Genomic DNA, 16,146 nt, shown 5'->3' with positions numbered 1-16,146 from the left:
GACCTCTAATTTCTTCCTGCTTGTGATTAGTACTGCTTCCGTCTTTTGGCCAGCTAGTTGAAGCTTTGTTACCCTAAGCCATTCTTTGATTTTTTCCGCTGTATGATTGCACAAACGCTCTATTTCGTGAATTTCTTTTGCTACCACAGTCACCGCGATGTCATCCGCGTATCCAGTTATTTGCACCTGCTTGGGTAATGGGAAGCGCAGCACTCCATCATATAAGATATTCCACAGGAATGGGCCTAGGACTGAGCCTTGTGGAACTCCGCCCGTCACCATATAGCGTTGTGTTCCTTCGTCTGTCTCGTATAGCAGGACCCTGTCCGACAGGTAGTTGGAGACGATATTCAGCAAATAGGGTGGTGTTTTCTTTAATTGGAGAGCTCTTATTATATGCGGCCAGTAGGCTGAATTAAAGGCATTCTTAACATCGAAAGTGACTACCGCGCAGTACTCTTTGGAGCCATACATCCATCGAGTTCCTTCTATAGCTTTACTTGCGACGTCAGTAAGCTTTTTGATTACGTCTATTGTTGACCTGTGTCTGCGAAATCCATATTGGTTATCGGCCAGTCCGGGTTGCTCTTTTTCGAGATGTTGCTCTCTCGTAGGCACAGATATGCGTACACATGTAGATATGTCACCCGCAAAAATTACAAAACAACAATTGTCTCAAATAGCATCAGCAGCGTCATAAGTCAATATGGCAACCAAATAATCGATGCCGAAATTTGTAGAAAAACACACAACAACAACAACATTTTCATTCATGAACGCAAGCGCACTTTCAACAGGCAAACTCGCATCATTTATAAAAACAAACACCATTACATCTCCCCGAGCATGCCTTTACCACCAAGCGTCTTTTTGCAATGATGGCAAAAGCTAAAAATCATAAATTGAACAATTTCTGTTATTTGTATTAGAAGGCAAAAGCGACAACGCCGCAAATATAACAATAAAATTGACAACATAGTTTATTTGTCGATGTTCAAGTCAAGAAACGTTTCAAAGAAAATATTCAATATTCCTCTGATTTATGTGTACAGTGATTCCCGGTTAAATAGTACCCCGCTTAAATGAAAATCATCTCTCTTAACTTTTTGAAATACATAGAAATTATTGTTTTAAGTACCACTCGCTTAAGTATCTGCACTCGCATGTGCCATATTATATTTTTATTTTTAACAAACCACAAAAATCTGTAATTTTTATTATGGCACATAACCGGGATTGACTGTATTTGTCAAGGAATGTAAAAACAAGACAAAACGTTAACTTCGGCTGCACCGAAGCTAATATACCTTTTACAGGTGCATTTCTTTTAGTAACTATGTGTCCAGTTTGTATGGAAGCTATATGCTATAGTAAGCCGATCTGAACAATTTCTTCGGAGATAACATTGGTTAGTTAAAAAATAATTTATACCAAATTTCATGAATATATTTTGTCAAATGCAAAAGTTTTCCATACCAGCACTAGATTCCGATCGTTCAGTTTGTATGGCAGCTATATGCTATAGTAAGCCGATCTGAACAATTTCTTCGGAGATTACATTGGTTCCTTAGAAAATAATTTATTCCAAATTTCATGAATATATCTTGTCAAATGCAAAAGTCTAGCACTAGATTCCGATCGTTCAGTTTGTATGGCAGCTATATACTACTTACATTGGTGCCTTAGAAAATAACATATACCAAATTTCGTAAATGTATCTTGTCAAATGTGAAAGTTGTCTATACAAGAACTTAATTCCGATCGTTCAGTTTGTATGGCAGCTATATGCTATGGTTAACCGATCTGAAAAATTTCTTTGGATATTATATTTTTGCCTTAGAAAATAACATATACCAAATTTCGTGAAGATACGTTGTCAAATGTGAAAGTTTTCCATACAAGAACTTGATTCCGATCGTTCAGTTTGTATGGCAGCTATATGTTATAGTGGTCCGATATCGGCAGTTCCGACAAATGAGCTGCTTCTTGAAGAGAGGGAGGTGGGCGTGGTTATTATCCGATTTCTTCCATTTTTGAACTGTATATGAAAATGCCTGAAGGAAACGACTCTATAGAGTTTGGTTGACATAGCTGTAGTAGTTTCCGAGATATGTACAAAAAACTTAGTGAGGGGTGGGGCCACGCCCACTTTTCCAAAAAAAATTACGTCCAAATATGCCCCTCCCTAATGCGATCCTTTGTGTCAAATTTCACTTTAATATCTTTATTTATGGCTTAGTTATGACACTTTATAGGTTTTCGGTTTTCGCCATTTTGTGGGCGTGGCAGTGTGCCGATTTTGCCCATCTTCGAACTTAACCTTCTTATGGAGCCAAGAAATATGTATACCAAGTTTCATCATGATATCTCAACTTTTACTCAAGTTACAGCTTGCACGGACGGACGGACGGACAGACGGACGGATAGACAGACATCCAGATTTCAACTCTACTCGTCACCCTGATCACTTTGGTATATATAACCCTATATCTGACTCTTTTAGTTTTAGGACTTACAAACAACCGTTATGTGAACAAAACTATAATAGCAACTTTGTTGCGAGAGTATAAAAACTGAGGAACTAGTTCGTATATATACAGACACACAGACAGACGGACAAACGGACATGGCTAAATCGACTCAGCTCAACATACTGATCATTTATATATGTGTATGTATATACTTTATAGGGTATCCAACGCTTCCTTCTAGGTGTTACAAAGTTCGTGACAAACTTAATATACCCTGTTCAGGGTATAAATATTTTTATGCGGCTTGCAAAAATCTGCGTCGATATGTATGCACGCTCATACATATACATATGTTCATATTTACACAAGTTTGTTGGTAAAGCTGTTAGAGCGGCAAGGGAAGTGGTGACAATCGCCGATCGTTCGCTTATTTTTTCGGCACAACAATTGTTTCTACCAACAATACAATGTTGTGACGCTTTGTCGACACGTCGGTTCGTCGACACATTGGCTCTTTGACAAAACGTGAGCTTCGCCATTGGTTGTATGTGTCAACGGAAATTTCGCATGAAGCATTGAGTGTACATATTTACATACATACATACATATTTGTATGTTGCATGTAGACATGCCCCGGTGGTCTAGTACCCTCAAATTAAGGGTGTTTTCTGGATTATTTTTAAGGTTTAAAAAAAGAGAAATCGATTTAAAATGTTTACAGTTTATTTATACACTTATGAGAAGTAAAAAAATAGTTTTTGGTTAAATAAAAAAAAATTTAACAATATTAAAAATGGCGTCCAAAAAAGCTATCTTAAAAAATGACTACCGGTGCCGTTGTTAATTTTGACTCTTCAGAACATCTGAAACATAAAAACCAAATAAATTATTAATCAGTAGGAGTGCAGCTATCGCTGGGACTACAACCAAAAAAAAATGAAAATTAAAAAAATTTCGCGCTTTTGAAGTTCAGATTCTGAAAACAACAAGATCGAAAAAAATCGAAGTTCTTAAAATTAAAATTTGATCGTAGTCCCAGCGATAGATATTGATCTTATAAACACCATATTAAAATTTCAAGCGATTCAGATGGATCGTTTTTTTTTCATCATCGGCACGCCGAAAAACGTTGTTTTGAGATAAATGACGTACAAAGCATCCATTCATTGAGCACCGCGCGCTACCTGCTAAAACGGCTGTAGAAGCTAAAATAATGTGAATATCCTTCCAAAAACTCTTAAAGGACTATACTTTCGAACTATCAAACAAAAAAAAAAATCGATTTCTTGAAAATTCTAGACCACCGGGACCCCTTAAAATGATATCAGAACTTTTAATGTAAATGTATAAATTTAAAACTAATTCCCTTCAACTTATATTAATTATTTGGGTAATAATACAAAATTTACTCTATTATATATTTTTAATGATTTTATGGAATCATCATGAAATACATATATATGTATGTATGTAGGTAAATTTTAATATACATACTTATATGCTAAGTATGTGCTTTGATACCAAATATATGCCGATCATATATAAATTATATGCCGAGTCGGTTGCGCATAGAAAATAAACGAATCTGTAGGCGTACATTTCTTTGCATTGAAATTAGCATTATATTTCTCATTTAACACCGAAAATGCTCAATTCTACTATTTTCGAGTCCCCTGCTGCAAAACTCTGGTGAAACACGCTTAAAATTTGTCTGTGGTGGAACTCCCTCATCTCTGCCGAGTACCCCTGCAAAAAATTCCGATATCTAAAAAGTGAACCTTCTCTATGATAAACGTTCTCTGACAGCTGTGCATTTTTAAATGCAATTTGTTTGGCGACAATCCTGCAACTATGCGACACCGTTTTCAGTGGCAACCATGGTAAGTTGCTGCAATTCACAATAGACTGATAACTCAAAGCAGACCAATTTGAGGTAAAATTCTTATATTTATGTAAAGTTACCTCATTTTATATTTCACCATTTTTTAAAGAAACCAACAACTCAAAGATTATATGACAAAATAGCGGAAAAGACTCATATTTTTTAACAAGTAGATATGTACATATTTGTCTCTATTTTTACCCTTTTAAATGGTTGTCACGCACATTTGAAATAAAAGTACCGGGTATACTTGAGTAGTTTAATATACAATATAATTTATTAAGAAAGTCTTTACATTTTTACAAACCAACTTCTACCTGAGTATATACATACACATATAGCGCGCCACATCGCTGTTGTCGAAAAGCCGGTTGTTGTAAACGGAATGTCTTTAATTTAATTCCTTTTTTCTCACGTTCGATATGTGGTGATCATCCTTTTTGCTGTTTAGTAGTGTGAGGTATCGTTGGGTAGTGAAATCTTGTTGAGTTTGGTGTGTTATACTAGGATGCGCCAATTTTTCCCGACTATGTATAGTAGTATGGTAGGGGGAGGCTTAGCTCATTTAAACATCCCGGGCCTCCTAGGCGAATGTTTTGCCTAGTATCACATGTGTGTATATACGATTGAATATATATCGGCGTACTGCTATTGGAGTAGCATGGCGACTGTAGAATATTTGGTGATGAAGTTCTAATTGATCCATATTTACACCTTTGTGTAGAAAACGGCTTTTCGTTTGATATGAATTTTAAGAAGCGTGTAGGTGCTTGAGATAAGCAACTTTACTTTGCATGTTTATTTGATTTTACTGATTTTACTTTATTTATTATTTGCCTTTTCTGTATTAATAGCGATTGTCGCAATTTTTTTTGATCGGCTTATTAAGGTAAGCACTCCACGCCTGGCTCAGGTATGTCCAGAATGGGTGCACCTTTGAAAGCATACCATGGGGTTAGGGCTGCTAAATGAGAGGGATTTTTGAAATGGAATGTTCAAGATGCTCAACCGATTCCCACCAACTAGCCTTATGAGGAGCGCTTATGTACATAGGTGCAGTAAGAGCGACCTCTGCTTTTGTAAGCCTAGATGAATTAACTTCTTGAATTTACTTTATAGTTATTCTATTTGAGAATTTAGGAAACTACTTGTTAAGCAATATTTTATGAGAAGTGTCGAATCTCTATCCCTTTGGGACAATTTTGTTCTATGTTATGTTTAAATGTGTGTGCATTAATTTGGCAAGTAGTAGCGCACCATATAGCTCAAGATTTTTGAATCAGTATTTTGTATCATTTTTGTATCTGCAAAATGTCTATTCAGATTATTAGCAATCTGGGACCGAAGAGGTTTCACTTGTTCGTCCCAGTCGGTTTCGTCTAGCTTCAATTCTTGAATCAGGATTTTCGTTTGCATCATAATTAGCGAAAGCCATCTTGCGGGGTCGAAAATTTTTGCCATTGAGAATAAAATTTATCTCTTTTTTATGGTGGTTAATGCGGATATGGTTTCTGTCGTGTACGAAAACTGGTCCTATATCGCATTCAATTGGATACCCAGTATTTTTGTTGTACTTTTCTTTTCGAATATAAGGAAATTACTACCCAAAAAATTCTCTTTTGGTATATTATTTAAGATATATTTGACGTCCTGTATCACCTGTGATAACGACTCGTACACTTGTGAGAAGCTGTGGCTCCCAGACAGGATATCTACATACATTTGTGTTTTTAACACTTATGTTGCCAAAAAATTCTGACTTTGTGTCTTCTGCCAATTCGTATAGTGTACGAATGGCTAGGTATGGGGCACAGTTTACGCCAAAGGTAACTGTTTTCAATTTAAAGTCTCGTAGTGGACTATTGGGTAATTTTCGGAAAATAATTCGCTAAAAATCTTAATCAGCCTTATGTATGATTATTTGTCGATACATTTTTTCGACATCCCCATTGAAAACGTTTTTGTATATATGCCCATTTAATATGAGGAGCATTAAATCTGGTTGGAGTGTGGGTCCCGTGAATAAAATATAATTTAGGGATTTCCTCGAGCTGGTGGATCTTGAGGCATTGACGACAACTCTAACTTTTGTTGTTTTGTTTTCTGGATTCACTACTGCATGATGTGGCAAGTAGAATGAGTAGTATTATCCTTAAATGATTTTGTTCGCATGGGCTTAGTTCCTCCATGTGATATTAGGGTAATGGGGCAGATTTTATTTGAGTTTTGTACTACTCTTCCGCCCATTCCCGTAATTTTAAAATTGGCTTGTTTTGTTGGTAGTTTTAGCCTGTTTTGTGCCCTAGACGCTATGAGTGATCGTTGTGATCCTTGGTCTATTAAGGCTCTCAGTTTGAAAAGTTCTCCTTGGTTTTCGATTGAGATGACTGCAGTGGGTAGTATCACCCTACTTTGATTCTCGCTGTGTAGCGTTTGAGTTTTTAATGCCTTTGAGCAGCATGGTGTCTCTTGGCAAATTTCGGGGTTTTGTGTTTCGGAAGTTGCGGTTGCAACCAAACTTGTGGTTCTTTTTGAGAAAGCGCTACTTTGGGGTGTGCTGGGAAAGTTATTGAAGTGCAACATTGAATGATGCCTCTTCTGGCAATATACGCAATTGAATTTGCATTTGCAATTATTAAGATTGTGATAATGTGATAGACAATTTGTACATAGTCTTTTTGTTCCGACAAAATTATTTCTTTCGTTAATATTTAATTTTTTAAATTTTAATATTCTGTGTCGATAGAACCGACAAGCATTTCGAATCAGTGGATTGAAGTTTTATGAATTCTTCACTTGTTTCCTTCTGAATTTTTGGTAAATTCATTAATATTGTCACTTGTTTGTCGACTAATATTCTTTAGTTATCGTATCGAGCCTTCAGAGCTTCCCAAGCAAAATTGAAATTTTCGTCGTTAAAGCGAACTGTTTGACTATGACGCCTACTTGATCTTTTGTTTTGTATCGGAGCTTATACAATTTTGCGCTTGTGATTATTTTGGATTGTTTATGTACACGGCTGTAAATATGTCTCGGAAGGACGGCCATTGTTCATAACCACAATGAAAAATTTCAGTGTTAAATGCGGGCACCTTGAGACGGATGCCTGAACTCACCTCTTGGCTTTGAACTTGTGGCAGCTCTACTCTCGGTTCTGGAGTAGGTACAATTGCTTTAATTAATTTCAATTGATCGGAGATCATAGCTTTCGTTTATTCGTACTGGTCTAAGCAGTTTTCATATTTGTCGTATGCTGAGGATTTGAAATTTTCAGGTATATCTGATTCGTCAGATTCAACAATTGCGTCATACTCAGCTTGAAGATTTGTCCAGAAATTGCCTAGATTTTCTTTTTTTTATTTCTAATACCGATTCAGAATTGTCCTGAATCGGTGAAGATGAAAATAGAGAGCAGTATCAAATTCGACTGTCACACTAAGAAATAAATTTAGTATATGAAATATCTTTCAGTTTTTTTTGCGTTGAGCGTGTAGCTTTTGCCGGTTTACATGGGCTCTTTTCTTCGGAAATCATTTTTTGCACTTTCAGATATTGTGTTTATTTAGATTCCTTAGCATCTCCGTTCATTTAGTTACTATAAAAGGTGAAAATAAGAGAAAAGAGAAATTCTCTCAGTGTACACTAGTAACAATAAATACGTGTGAAATCTTTAAAATAAAAACTTTGTATTTTTGTTGTATACGCAATGTATCAAATAACGAACTCGTATTTCGTTTTCCGTATTCCCGATTGTTTTTTAGTTGTGCTATTAATTTTGTTCTTGTTTTCTTTATATTTAGTTTTTGTTTCGTACTCGTTAGTAAAGGAAAAAAAGGTTAATAACCTTTGTATGTATATGAATCTGCACTATATGTGCGTGTTTATATGCATACGTAATATGGCTAGATTTTTTGCTGGAAAGGTGCCGATTTGATCTTTGTATATAAGTATGTATGAGTGTGTGTGAACAATTGAAAATGCCAATACGTGTGTATGTGATTTTTTTGCCAATTGTATTTTTTTTTTGTTTTTTTCTTTCGACCGTATATTCTTCTTTTTTGTACTTTATTTTTAACTAGAGGACCCGTCCACGCTTTACTGTGGCTGATACATAGATAATACTACTACTACCATCTATATGATTTCTATTAGTTGGATTATAACTATTAGTTAAAAAGATATAGCATTTTTGTGAAGCAACTTGTGTTAGTTTACAAAAAAATGGATCATAAAGCATTTCGTGTGTTAATAAAGCATTTCTTTTTGGGGGAAAATACTGTTGAATTAGGCTCAGGGAAATCCACCGTTGAAAAGATATTTGCTAAGCCGGAAACATTCGAATTGAGCACCGAGGACAATGATGTTCTAAAGATGCGAGAACTATGTGCAAAGTGGGTGCCTCGCAAGTTCATAATCCAATAAAAACAACGAATAACTGATTCTGAGAAGTGTTTGAGTGCTCTTTAATCGTAATAAAACCGAATTTTTGCGTCGGTGTGTGAAAATAGAAACATAGCTCCATCATTTCCCACTGGAGTCCAATCGACTGTCATTCTAGTGGACTTCACATGATGAACCGGTTCTCAGGCATGGAAAGACGAAAAAATCCGCTGGAAAGGTTATGACATCAGTCTTTTGGGATGCACGTGGTATATGTAATATACTGATTACTGAGCCAATCCACTTCACTGCATATTTGGTTGCAGTTCTTTTCTACTATTCCAAATACTTAGCAATTGTATTATTTTTTATGAAGAATCTGTTTAAAATTGTAGGCATATATTCAAATGATTTCTACAAACATGAATTTTGAACAAATGTTTATTATTTGAAACATAAATTTTGTGTTTATGAGTTGTATTAAATTTTGGCATAAAGAGATAAAATGTATCCTATGTCCTTACGATGGTTCTTAGCTACCTCCCCACCAATTTTCAGCCAAATCGGTTTAGCCGTTCTTGAGTTATAAATGGTGTAACTAACAAAACTTTCTTTTATATATGTACATACTTATGTATATACATATGTATATAAATGTGAGGTTGTTTTTACACAAGATGTCCTCCGAATGCTGGATTCTGAGAATTTTTGGTCGTCAGTGAATTTGTGCGGAACAAACCGTGCACACACCTTTCGTAAGCCCAAATGTTCGGTAAAAATGCAATAAATCGATGTTTTGGAGATGTTCAATTTCATTTGCATGAATTTCAATAATGATTTCGACTGATTTTTGATGAATTCAAAGTTTCGATGGAGTTTCCGGTGATCACGGATTTTGATTGGCCTCACGACCATTTTGAAAACGTTGAAACCACTCGTGCACTTTGCTTTGGGATAGGCAATCATCGCCATAAACTTGTTTCATCAATTGAAACGTTTCGGTAAAAGTTCTACCAATTTTAAAATAAAATTTAATGTTGGCTCTTTGTTCGAAGCTCATTTTCGCACCGATAACACAAACATATTGACACTAGAAACGCAGCCATTCACTTCCAATCGATGAAATGTTATGAAATTCTCACTGGACAATCGATAGCAGATTCTAACGCACCAGTCGACATATAGATTGCGCCACCAGGGGGCGCTAGATTCAAAAAGTCCTGTTTAGTTTGGAAACCACCTTGTATGCTGTTTTTTTTTGTTCTTTTTGTTTTGGCCTTTACTTTTCGAATTTGCCCAAGCTTACTATTTGCGCTTATACTTACTTACTTTTAGAGCATAATGGGTATTGCCGGGAAATGTGGTCAAGCGTATACATGAACAATTTTTTTTATTAAATTTGTGTTTTTGGATACACAAGGGTAAACGTAAGTAGGCCCGTTTTTCTTAGATATGTGTATGCCAATATATATATAATTATATATTAAAGTATATACTGATCATACATATATTTGGAGGTACATATATAGTGTGCCAAAGTGTTTTTCAGTTTCCCAAAAATTAATCGTAAGTTGAAACAGTTTGGAAGCAACCGTTCTCTTAAAAAGGTAACCGTATTGAATACAGTTTTTATAGATATGAACTGTAAATGTTAATCAACATACATATATTATAATTTGAAATTAGAAGTGGAGTCGATACAACTCTGCAATTAAGATGGGGGATATGACGATGCGTGTGATCCATTTCCTCTACGTTTTGCTCGTTCTGCTTCTTGTTGTGTTTGTTGCCGATGTTAGTTTCTTTTCCTTTTCTTATTTTATTAATTATTTATTATTAAATTTTGTTTTTTTTTGTTTAAATTAATTTTTTGTTGTTTTCGCGTCCAATTATTGCAATATCATTAAACGTGCCCATTTTGATATTTGTTTAAATGAGTTAAGCATCCACCCCCTCTACCCGCTAAAACTGTCGCATCCTAATCCAACAGCGCAATTCATCACAGCTGATGACACTACAGCATAACTCAACACATCTATACACCAACCCACTCAACAAAAGGATGGGCCTCAGTATATACAGTAATAAACCTTTTCTTTGTTTACATACATATACTCACCTCTAGAAAATCTTAGGGTGTTGTGTTACACTTTTTTTGCTACTTTCATGGTAATCAGGGTGTTGTGTTAGCATTTAAACTACATATAAATTTTAAATTTTGATGACCGAGACTTTAAAAGATATTAAATAATGCAAGTTTTTACGTTATTTAAGTGATTATATTGAATTACTTTGCATATCTGTTCAATTTTATTGGGATATTAGTTGTTGTTTAATGTTAAATCAGTTGTTTTTTTTTTGTGGAATTTTTAAACACGCTTCAAGTATTTCCAAATTTTTTCATGCAGTAGGATACAATCCTGGGTGGTAATTTGTCGTTTGACATATACAAATTGACAACTCGTTAGCCGTTATGGGAAAACATCAATTGGAAATTGAGTTTGAAATGAAAGATATGTCGAAGTTTTTAATAAGAATACATATTAGTGTTAATAATAAAGTTTATATTAAAAATTGTAGAGCCTTTTTATTGCTACGAAAATTCACAACCCGACGTTTTAAAATACTTTTTATAAGAATTAGAACATATTTTTCTTTAAGAATTTTTAATAGGCAGGCAGCCAGCCTTCATTTTCGGCACATCAAATTTTTGAGCATTTCACATAGGTAACTACCTCCCCCTTCTAAAAGCTAGCTTCTGTATTTTAATATATTTAAAAGAATTGTAGGATTTTGGATGCATCTATTGTGAGAGCTTAGAAATCTTTATTAATTATTAAATTATTTTGTGCAATATTTTTATTAAATTTTATGTAAATTATTAATTATTTTTAATTTAAGTTGAAAAGGTGAAAATAGGCCTACCGGAGAACCGAACACCTAAAAAAAGTCTGTAACGCGCTTTATTACAAACCTCTGGGGTGGTGTGGAAAATGCAAAACTTAAATATTCAAAAATAAATTATCAGAAATAGTATACGGATGAGAATTAGAACGATGTATTAAAAATTCAGCTTCAAATGCCTAAATATCTTCTTTTCAAATTAAAATTATTGGTAATAATATTTCAAAAACTTACGAATACAAACCGTTTTATGTTTTCTGTCTGTCAATTGAAAACAAATACATTCAGAAGAAAACTCACCACCGAGAAATCTAAGAACAGGGCTGCTTTTTATTAATAAGAACTCACTACATAAAGAATATCTGACTATCAGTAAATTATATTTTTATGGGCGAAACATGACACACTATGGCGTTTAAATCAAATATTAGTAAATATATGTCATTAATAAATAATTTCCTTTTATATTAAGCAACAATATTTATAGTTTTTGTTATTTAATAGAATAAATTTGCTAAGTATTTACTGCCTCAATATATACAGCACTGCGTTGCTACCTCTGAAAATCCAAGATGGCCGCTATTCACCCCTCAGAAAGCTACCACGAAAAGGTTATCTACTGTATATACTGTGGGATGGGCAACGGGTAAGCAGACACAATTCGTTCTAAGCAATTCGACACATACACTTCGATCAGATACATTCACTTTTACACTGCGCCGCGTCAACGTCTTGCTCCTCTAACGCGATTTTCCAGTTCCGCGGCATCTCGTTTCCAGCATCATCAAATCATTTCTCGGAATTGAAGTCTCACCGCTTATCTCGTCGATATTTATAGTAACTAACTTTATAAAATATACATTTATGTTATAAATAAAACCTAAAAGGTTTGTGCATTTTAGATCCGTACGCATTTTTATTTACTAAAGTGAAAATGATTAGTATTTTTGTTTGCAAATTTGGCAGCAAATTGTTCAATATTTTTGCAAATATTCTTTTTTGCGCCCGGTTTTTGAAGGAATCTTTTTTCCCCCACTTAACCTTTTTTCGGTTTTTGCAACACAATCTTTAATCTGTATAATCTGTTTATGTAGCAGAAATATTTTTTTATCACTTCACTTGTGTATATATGTACATATACATATATGGGTATACGTTAGGGTGTGCCATTTTGAGGCAACCTTTTTTTTCAACTGAAAAACAGGCTCAAAACTTTCGAAATGTGTAAAAAAAAAGTCACTCAAAAGATGAGCTCTTAATATTAATATTAAAAGGTGCCTCTTTCAAATTTTCTGTTTTCCATATAAATTACATGGAAAAAAAATCATTTTTTTTGTGGTGGTTATTGTACGGAGGTTATTATATGTGCACACGATGGCTGCCAGTAGGGATGGTAAACTCGATTCCGATTCTACTCGAAAATCGAGTTTTCTTTTAAAATGATCGATTTTTCAGAATCGATTTTCAGTAGTCGAAGTCGATTAAGAATCGATTCTTGACATTCGAAAAATCGATTATTTTATGAGAAAACTCGATTTTCGAGTAGAATCGGAATCGCGTTTACCATCCCTACTGGCAGCCATCGCGTGCGCATATAATAACCTCTGCACAATAACCACCACAAAAAAAATGATTTTTTTTCCACGTAATTTATATGGAAAATAGAAAATTTGAAAGAGGCACCTCTTAATATTAATATTAAGAGCTCATCTTTTGAGTGACTTTTTTTTACACATTTCGAAAGTTTTGAGCCTGTTTTTCAGTTGAAAAAAAAGGTTGCCTCAAAATGGCACACCCTAGTATACGTATATGGGTTTTGTTTTCTTGTTTTGGTAATTGCACGATTGGTTTTGTTTTGTTTTCTTTTCTTTGTTTTTTTAACAGCTTTTTTGGTAACTGCTTTATTGGTCCGTTTTTAAAGCGGTTTATTATTATTCCTTTTTTATACCCTAAACAGGGTATATTAAGTTTGTCACGAAGTTTGTAACACCCAGAAGGAATCGTCGGAGACCCTTTAAAGTATATATATAAATGATCAGTATGTCGAGCTGAGTCGATTTAGCGATGTCCGTCTGTCTGTCCGTCTGTCTGTCCGTCTGTCTGTCCGTCTGTCTGTCCGTCTGTCTGTATATATACGAACTAGTCCCTCAGTTTTTAAGATATCGTTTTGAAATTTTGCAAACGTCATTTTCTCTTCAAGAAGCTGCTCATTTGTCGGAGCGGCCGATATCGGACCACTATAACATATAGCTGCCATACAAACTGAACGATCGGAATCAAATGCTTGTATGGAAAACTTTCACATTTGACAAGATATATTCACGCAATTTGGTATTTTCTAAAGCAACAATGTAATCTTCGAAGAAAATGTTCAGATCGGTTGACTATAGCATATAGCTGCCATACAAACTGAACGATCGGAATCAAGTTCTTATATGGACAACTTTCACATTTGACAAGATATATTCACGAAATTTGGTATATATTATTTTCGAAAGCAATAATGTAATCTCCAAAGAAATTGTTCAGATCGGTTGACTATAGCATATAGCTGCCATATAAACTGAACGATCGGAATCAAATGATTGTATGGAAAACTTTCACATTTGACAAGATATATTCACGAAATTTGCTATATATTATTTTCTAAAGCAACAATGTAATCTCCGAAGAAGTTGTTCAGATCGGTTAACTATAGCATATAGCTGCCATACAAACTGAACGATCGGAATCAAGTTCTTATATGGACAACTTTCACATTTGACAAGATATATTCACGAAATTTGGTATATATTATTTTCTAAAGCAACAATGTAATCTCCGAAGAGTTTGTTTAGATCGGTTAACTATAGCATATAGCTGCCATACAAACTGAACGATCGGAATCAAGTTCTTATATGGACAACTTTCACATTTGACAAGATATATTCACGAAATTTTGGTATATATTATTTCCTAAAGCAACAATGTAATCTCCGAAGAAATTGTTCAGATCGGTTGACTACAGCATATAGCTGCCATACAAACTGAACGATCGGAATCAAATGCTTGTATGGAAAACTTTCATATTTGACAAGATATATTCACGAAATCTGGTATATATTATTTCATAAAGCAACAATGTAATCTCCGAAGAAATTGATCAGATCGGTTAACTATAGCATATAGCTGCCATACAAACTGAATGATCGGAATCAAATGCTAGTATGGAAAACTTTTGCATTTGACAAGATATGTTCACGAAATTTGGTACAAATTATTTTCTAAGGCACCAATGTAATCTCCGAAGAAATTGTTCAGATCGGCTTACTATAGTATATAGCTGCCATACAAACTGAACACATAGTTACTAACAGAAATGCACCTGTGCAGGGTATTTAGCTTCGGTGCAACCGAAGTTAACGTTTTTTCTTGTTTGGAACTGCCTTTTTTGCGCCACATACATATTTCGTTGTATATATAATTTTGTTTTTCTTTTGTAGTCACCGCCCTCTAATTCTTTGCTTGTTTGGATTTCTAACCATTTTATAACCATGAATATTTTCGTAACAAGTAGATACATACTTATGTATGTATCTCTATTTTTACCCTTTTAAATGGTTGTCACGCACATTTGAAATAGAAGTACCGGGTACACTTGAGTAGTATAACATGCAATATAATTTCTTAAGAAAGTCTTTATATTTTTGCTAATGTTATTTTATTAAAATTAAATGGTTGAATTATTTGGTTAACCAACTTAAAGATGAGTTTACATCAAGTCGAAAGGAAGAAGATACGGCTATCCGTTAAGAAAATTAGATTTAGAATTAGAAATTTAGATTTATTTTACTTACCTTTGGGGGCTGCATTTCAAGTAGAGGTGTTGGAGATTTGGCCTTCATTGAGGATGCCATGGATTCAGGGCAGTATTTACGTATTTTTAAGATTTACTTGACAATCAGTATTCAAAAGTTTAGTTTAATTGAAGACAACAAACCGAAATTTAAATCTTACCAGACATGAACCTCATCGAAAATTTGTGGGTGTATTTTAAAACAAAAGTATTTCAACGGATTCCAAAGAAGCGGGCAGAGCTGAAAACTGTAATATCGGAAGAGTGGCGAAAAGCCCCAATAACTACGTCGCAGAGAAACTAATTCACTCAATGAAAACCCTACGGCAAGCTGCGTGTGCTGTAAAGGGAAGCCACACAAAATATTAATTAGCAATTTTTGCTTTTTGCTTCACTTTTTCTTTTATTAAGGGGGTATTCTGGTCTAGAAACTTGAATTTCAGGTACTTTTTAAAGTGTCGTAAAAAAAAGCCAATTAATATTTTTAGTATTCATTTTTTTATTAATTATTTGTTAATTTTAGAAGAGTACAGAAAAAAATTAAAAACTAAAAAAAATAAAAAATTTCAAAAATTATGAGCTGACGAAGTGGGGAGTGTCTAAAAATTTCCACGTGAACATACCCGTGATTTCAACCCTCCTAGTTATCTGCGTGAAAAAAAAAAGTTTTTTTG

The 16,146-nt window shown here is 34.3% G+C and overlaps 1 protein-coding gene across 3 annotated transcripts in view; it reads left to right on the top strand.

Moving 5' to 3' along the window:
* The window catches only part of LOC120780499 (calcium/calmodulin-dependent protein kinase kinase 2), a 284,681-nt gene that overhangs the window by 145,235 nt on the left and 123,300 nt on the right, over positions 1 to 16,146 (top strand). The window lies entirely within an intron of this gene.

This window comes from Bactrocera tryoni, unplaced genomic scaffold (assembly GCF_016617805.1).
Source record: "Bactrocera tryoni isolate S06 unplaced genomic scaffold, CSIRO_BtryS06_freeze2 scaffold_25, whole genome shotgun sequence".
NCBI lineage: Eukaryota > Metazoa > Arthropoda > Insecta > Diptera > Tephritidae > Bactrocera > Bactrocera tryoni.
Note: the sequence above shows the minus strand (reverse complement) of the source record. Positions and strands in the feature narration are given on the sequence as shown.